This window comes from Lactuca saligna, chromosome 1 (genome assembly GCF_052625555.1).
Source record: "Lactuca saligna cultivar CGN05327 chromosome 1, ASM5262555v1, whole genome shotgun sequence".
NCBI lineage: Eukaryota > Viridiplantae > Streptophyta > Magnoliopsida > Asterales > Asteraceae > Lactuca > Lactuca saligna.
The window spans coordinates 188,474,904-188,483,097 of record NC_136417.1 but is presented as its reverse complement, the minus strand read 5'-3'; positions in this window follow the sequence as shown (position 1 = coordinate 188,483,097).

Sequence of the window (8,194 nt, the reverse complement as noted above, 5' to 3'; positions counted from 1 at the left end):
ATTATTAAGGCTTTTTTTGTCAAACTATAATTCTTAAAAAAATAGTTTTTAAAAGAGAGCCTTTTAGGTTTTTAATATCTCTTGCTCATAAAATTATTATTACTTTTATAATTTTTTGATTCCTCGTTTTATTTTATTATATAGATTATAATTTTGATTAAAAATTAACAAAAAAACATATATTTAGTTATTAAATGGATATCATAACATTATGATATTTTTTATAACATAAAATCTTAACATTTTCATATATTGACTTAATTGAAATTGCATGAAAACTACATATGCATTAACTAAAAAAAATGAAAAGTAAAGTTGTCATATGTTAGATAACTCTACTAAATGATGCACATCTATGATTAGTGGAGCCGTACGTAGTACTACTTGACAAACATTGAAATCTATGTCTTTTAGGTGATTTGGAAGTTGTATTTTAAGTTTGAAAGTCTTCTTAGGAGGGCAACATCACATGCATATTTCTATGCTTTCATAGGGTTAATGTCTTAATGATCGTCTTTTTTGTTTTTTGTTTATTCTGGCTGCATTTGTAGCCTAGTCCATAACCTAGAATTCATATTTGGAAAACAAATGAGTTGTTTACCTAATCATACTCAAATGAATATGAATTACAAAATCAATAGAGATTCAAATCGAACCATAAAAAAAATCAATTAATCAAATTTTGATGAAACCCAATTAGATTCAACCTCAAAACATTAAAAATTTACAGAATTTAAACATAACACCTTTAAAAGTTATAGAATTTAAACATAATATCATGGAGATATTAAACAACTCATACAATCAAAGCCAAACATACTTGTAGTTGGACTTGGACTCTTTGTATCCATATCCTCTAAAATTAAACAACTCATACAATCAAAACCAAGCACATAAAACTTGTGATATATGGATAGATGATATATTCGTTGAGCTAATAGTAAGTTGACATATTTATGATCACAGATTTAAGCAAGAAAAACCATAAAGATCTGAAATGTAAAACATTCCTACATCAATCAATTAAATGCTTCCCTGAAAGGCATTCATGACCCATGTACCTTGCTTTGCATCCTGCCAACAACAACCAGTATACACTTAAATACACAACCAGTATACACACAAATACACATATTTACATAAAAATACACACAAATAAACAAATTCAAAACCTAAACTTGCCACCTCTATTTTTTAGACCACTATAGGATGATTTCTCTATACCGTTGCTAAAAAAACACTCTGCAAAAAAGAAAAATAAAATAAAAAGGAATCATAAAAAGCATATAATATGTATGAAATTCAAACCCTCAAGCTCAATGTACAACAACAACAAATCATTTTATTGGAGCCAAAAAGTCCAAGGAAGAAAGTATAAAATATTATATGCCCGCTCATGAAAATCATAGAGCATAAAAATGAAAAGTACATGGAACTATACAGTTACTCCATTTGATCCTCCATAATCAACTGTCACATGAGGTATAACTCCAACAAATTTTTATCTACTTGGACTTTATTTGAATCCTCTACGAATCAAAGCAAGGACAAAAAGATAAAAACGATGACAAATATAATTTCAATTAATCATTAACCATTCATACCCTCAATGAATGAAATATATTATACTCATTACCTTCATTCCTTCAACTTCCTTAAATCAGCTATGTGTATATTCACTACATTATACCAAAACAAAATATTAATATTATTTCCTTTATTCAATAAAACATGTAATTATTTAAATAAACATGTATATATAAACCATAGTAGAAAAGGAAAGAATAGGGGCAAACAGCAAACCTACACAAGTTGAAACTCTATTTCAAGCCAGATGGAAATGTATCCTAGATTTTCGAAAAAAATATCAAAGAGAACATGACAATCATGTAAAAAATAATAGAAAATCCCATTTAAGTCAAGTGCTATATGTTTTCCATTTCTTATGTAGTTAATAGCAGCAAATCGAAAGTTTGTGTGGAATGGGAGAATGTGAGGGACGGAGAGATATAGAAGCAAATAACGTAACCTACTTAGGAGAACCTCTTTGTCGATCTCACCCCTGCTTTCTTTTTTTTCCAACAGAAAATCTTCAATACCCAAACATCTTCAAAACCCTACAACAATTTCACCAAAAAATATTATTATTTACTAATTACGAAGGAAAATCAAACTAAATACGAAGAACACAAACCTAGAGGTTTGGAGGTTTGTATTGGTGGAAACGATGTGTGACAATCCTATATTTTCCAAAAGCATTGTAACGCTCAAAAGTCAAATACAACTAAATTAACCTTGAAAATAAAGTATTCAAATATCTAAGTTGGGATGTATCAAATATTAGATAACGTGTCAAGGTTTCCGAAAACATAAAGAACGCTCAAAACCGGGTTATATTGAAGAAATTACAACCACTCGTATATTTACGACACGCCGTTAAAACATTATTTGACGTAAAAAGGAAAAATCTCAATAATATGCATTCTAGCCTTAAGTATCTAAACAAAAATCGTAGATCTCGTCGAAAGGTGAGCTTGCATAAAAAGATCGCCCAAATTGGACCTCGTATGAAGAAGTTACGAATTTTCAAAGTTTCGTAACAGTAGTAGAGGGCTAAAAACTCGAATTGAAGATCGAATGTAAATTAGCTAACGTGATCTAAATGAGAGTTGAAGATCTCCGCAATAGGAGCAAATTGATAAAAAGACAAACGGAAACCGACGCCGAATAAAGAACCTATAAATCTTTAACGAACTTTAGGAGGCCCGGCCTATTTAAACTTATGTCATTAAAAATAAATTCAAAACTAGCCGACGGAATCTAAAGGAAAGTTGTAGAGCATAATCTCACCTACGCGTGGATATAAAGAACACGAAAAACGGAGCTTGTACACGAAAGTTACGAAATTTAGAAGAGGACAGGCCAGATTACGCCCCGCGTACTCTGGGAGTACGCCCCGCGTACTAGACCCAGAGTCGAGTCCCATCGGCCCGCCCACTCTACGCTTAGCTAGCCAGGATTCGTAAGCCATGACGCATTGTTATGCCCCGCGTAACCGAGGTACGCCCCGCGTACTTCGGAGGTACGCGCCGCGTACGAGGGTTTCCAACCCTATAAATAGAAGGCATAAGCTCGAGTTTTTGCACACAAATCACAAGCCCTCAGTCATTCTCTCATACTTCTAAGCTCCAGAGACCCTCCCCTCACCTCGGTTTCCGCACTCGAGCCCCCGACGAAAGATTTATGCTGCAGAGATCCCCGAAGAGCCCGACGACGCAACTATCTGCGATCGAAGTTCTACTTAACTCTAGCCTCTCTCTTCAAACTTAACGAGTAAGTTCATACCCCTACTTTTCAATTCTTTTTCATGTTTTAGGGGGGGAATACAAGTACATTACACGTTAAAGTATCGTTTTATAAACATAAATGAAATTTCTATCTTCAAATATCGATACAAACATCTTATGTATGCAAGAGCTATTATGTCACTAAGTTATTCCTACTAAATGGAACATACTATCTGAAAAACTATAATGGGTATAGTTAACAAGTCAGTCCTACATTTTACATATACACCTTGAAAAACGAAACACTTTCAAAAGAAGTAAGGTCATTTCATTGTAAATCTACTTATACTAGGCATTGTGAGATATTCAAACTTCAACGTACATTTTTGTATGCATTTCAAATCCTGTATTATATACCATAATCTCTTGGAGGGAGAGCGTGATACTTGTGTATAGATCTATACGGGATTGACAATCCCGCACCTAAACTACTAGCTATAGTTAGACCGGCAGGTCTGGGGTGACAAATGTCATAACACTGCAACACCTGAAGAATGTTGTTACAGACCGTCAGTGTCAATAGTATGGTTATAAAACTCACATAAAAAGTATAAAACAAGATTGATTTACGAGATTCATATGTGCATTGCAGTTTTCTACATTATTTTTCATACAAAGTTGTTTTTATCATTCAAGTATAAAAGATACTAACACAATCCAACTTTGGAAACTTTTGAATCATCTTACAAGAAAATATTGGATTTTCTGAAAACCTCGTTTACCAATTTACCACAAAAAAGGATATACTTTTCAACTCGAAACACTCATGAACTCACCAACTTAATTGTTGACACTTTTCAAAACCACTTGTATTTCTCAGGGAATCAGTGATACATGTAACTACCAGCTTCTGGGAGAAGGAACACTAAGGATGTTTTTATTATTAAAACATTTAACATCATATTGTAATATTCTTTTGATAGCATGTATAATGTAACAATATACGTTTTCATTTTATATATATATGATGGTTGTGTTACTTTCTTTACAATATTCAATTGTTGTGATACTACGTGAAGTCATCCACCCCCGAATGTTTCCGCCATTCTGGTTTGGGAGTGTGACAGATTGGTATCAGAGCTTTGTTTATAGTGAACTAAGTATATCAAACCACATAAGATATACAAACTATAAATACAACGGGAACCAAAAACCCTCTGACAAAACATTTTCATAGAAATATATTTTCTTTAAATATATACGTTTTTACCTGCATGCATCAGTCTCGTATCATGACAAGTTTTTCTAAAAAAAGTAGTAAGGCAAGTTGCGATACCACGATTGGGCCTTGGGGTACGTAATCAAATCGAGAATAAATATAGTCTGATCAACTATATTTATCCTGAATTTGACCAATGTACGTCGAGGAACGGTCGTAGTAGACAACAAGCCAAAAACTTATAAAATCTAGATTCGCTAAATTGAAATACTATAAGTCTATTGTTAAAAAAAAAAATTGAACGATAAAATATTGCGCTCCGTAAAGATATAGATAGGCTTAGGAAGTCGTTAAATAAAAATTTCTCTTCTTATAAAAATCTCATACCTCTATCCCAGTACAGACAAATGGCCGGATTTCCTTTACCAGGAGACCCCTACTATCTAAACCAAGGTAACGGCGGCTAGATAGAAGAAGACCCGGAGGAAGACCCAGAGGAAATCGAAGAAGAGGTCGAAGAAGAATTCGAGGAGGGAGTCGAAGAAGAATTCGAAATCGAAGTCGGAGAAGAATACGAAGTCGACGAGGAGATCGTGGAAATTTCTAGCGAACATACTCCGAACCGGAAGTAATCGACCCTCCCATCCCCCATCCTCCCGTAATCAGACCATATCAACCGGGACCCATCCCCATCTGGGGAAGCCACCTCTACTACTGGAGCCGTCAGCAAGGTGTACGCCCTCCATTCAGCATGTGTCAGGATTTTTACAACGTTAGTGGGGGAGGCTCAGCTGATCGAGCACTTCCTGTTTTCGTGAACACTATAGCTAACCAGAACTACCAGGCAGACCAACAAGCAGCCAGAGTTCGCGAGATCAATGCCGCTACCCAAGGTAACGCCGCTGACATCCGCCGTTTGGAAGGACTACATGAGAATACCCAAATCTACACGGGGACACTTCAGAACCAAATGATAACAACTCTAGATGAAATAAGAGAGATGAAAGAACAACAAGCAGATTTCGAGAGGCGACTGATGGGAGTCAAACGGTCAGATGCCGAATCCAGCTCCAAACGCCACAAGTAGAGCTTGTTCAAGCTCCAACAATTTTGATATAGACTAGGACCTCGGATAAAGTTTTTTTTTCTCTTATTTTCTTTGGTATCTGTAAACGGAGACCTCTAGATAGGTCAAATTTTCCTAAAACTAGAAGCATAATGTAACACACCTTAGGTGTGACATATATATAAATATGAAGTACTTCTTTATATACCTCTCGAAACCTATGAAATTAACTAAATTGTTGTATCTAATTTGAAACCAAAAACTGAAGTCAAAACAAATTACAAGATACGACTAACCCTCAACTACACGATTGTCAAAACATTAGAAACTTATAGTATTCGTTCTTATTTTCTCTACCAGAACATGCCTCCTCGTAGATCAACACGCAAAAACTCAACTCCAGCACCACCTCCACCACCCCCTCCAACTATGGATGCAGCTATGTTCCAAACTGCTGTAACAGCCGCTGTAACCGCGGCGATGGCTCAAATGAGCAACAATGGGTCAGGAGGAGGAATAAACAGCTTTACAAATGGCCCAAGCCAAGGCCGTTCCGGAGTCTGCACTTACAAAGACTTCACCAATGGAAAACCTATTCCCTTTTATGGAACTGGGGGAGTATTGGCTCTGTCCCAATGGATAGAGAAAACGGAAGCCGTATTTGAAATTTGCGCATGCCCTGAAGAAAGCAAAGTAAAATTTGCTGCCTGTACATTCTCTGAACGCGCCTTGACATGGTGGAACGGCTACGTCAAGACACTAACCCTAGTGGTGGCGAACTCCATGGGTTGGGAAAACTTGAAGCGAATGCTCCTTCGGGAATACTGCCCAAGAGGCGAGATTTAGAAGCTTGAACAAGAATTGTGGAACCTTTCGATGGTAGGCTCGGACATCGCAGGCTACACCAACAGGTTCAGTGATTTGATAACACTTTGTCCAGGAATGTTGATTCTAGAAAGCCAAAAAGTGGAGAGGTACATCTGGGGATTATCACCCCAACTGCGAGGAAGTGTGTTAGCTTCCAAGCCCATGACCTTCGACAGCGCCAAGGAACTGGCGCAATCTCTCGTTGATCATGGCGTCTGCCAAGGAGTCACGACTATCGTAGCTGAACCAACCAAAGGGAACAACGACAACAATAACAATGCCAACAACAACAACAAGAAGAAATTCTGGAACAAGAGAAAGGGGCAAACCTCGCAAGAACCTTCAAAGAAACAAATGGTGGCGGTTCATGCTGCTACTGCTCCCGCCACAACTCCTACAACCCCGGCGCCAACAAAACAATATGCAGGGAACTTGCCCAAGTGCAGCAAATGCAACTATCATCACCACGGTAATTGCCGCGAGATGTACTGTAAGAACTGCGATAGGAAAGGGCACACTGCCAGTTTCTGTAAAGCGCCAGCGTGGCCAGTCACTCAAGTTCCTGGTACTGGGGTAAGCCAAGCATGTTATGGATGTGGAGAAACTGGGCATTTCAAGAGGGACTGCCCCAAGACAAGGAATGTTGGTGGTATTGGGAGAGTGCTGGCGATAGGTCAAAATGAAGCAATAACTGATCCAACAGTAGTTATGGGTACGTTTCTCCTCGACAACATTTATGCATGCATACTCTTTGACTGCGGTGCGGAGAGAAGTTTTGTGAGTCATAAATTCAAACACCTACTTAACCAAAGACCCCAACCACTTAATAAAATATTCACTGTAGAAATGGCTAATGGAAAAACAGAAAGCACAAGTGATATGTACGTAGGGTGCACATTAAATTTAAAAGAACACTTATTTCAAATCGACCTTATGCCCATTTCGATAAGAAGTTTTGATGTAATCATCGGTATGGACTGGTTGAGTCTTCACCATGCCGACATTCTTTGCCATGAAAAGGCCGTTCGTCTCAATCTGCCCAACGGTGAAAATCTTATCATATATGGAGACAAACCTAGTTCAAATTTGCAAATCATCTCCTGTATTAAAGCACAAAAATATCTTCGCAAGGAATACCATGCCTTTCTAGCCCACGTAGTAGACCAGAAGCAAGAACCAAAGAACATTAAAGACATTCCGGAAGTCTGCAACTTCCCAGACATTTTCCCAGAAGATCTCCCAGGAATCCCACCGGAACGTCAAGTCGAATTCAGAATCGACTTAATCCCCGAAGCTACCCCAGTAGCAAAGTCACCTTACCGTTTAGCTCCAACTGAGATGTAGGAACTGTCCAACCAATTGAACGAGCTGTTGAGCAAGGGATTCATCAGACCAAGCTTCTCACCATGGGGAGCACCAGTCCTATTCGTGAAAAAGAAGGACGGATCTTTTCGCATGTGCATCGATTATCGAGAGCTGAACAAACTAACAATCAAGAACCGATATCCCTTACCACGCATAGACGATCTGTTTGACCAACTACAGGGAGCAAGCTACTTCTCAAAGATCGACCTAAGATCTAGTTATCACCAACTGCGAGTACTGGAAGGAGACATCCCCAAAACGGCTTTCCGAACACGATATGGTCACTACGAGTTTGTAGTAATGCCCTTCGGATTGAAAAACGCTCCAGCGGTGTTCATGGATTTGATGAACCGAGTATGTCATCCCTTCCTGGATAAATTCGTGATCGTG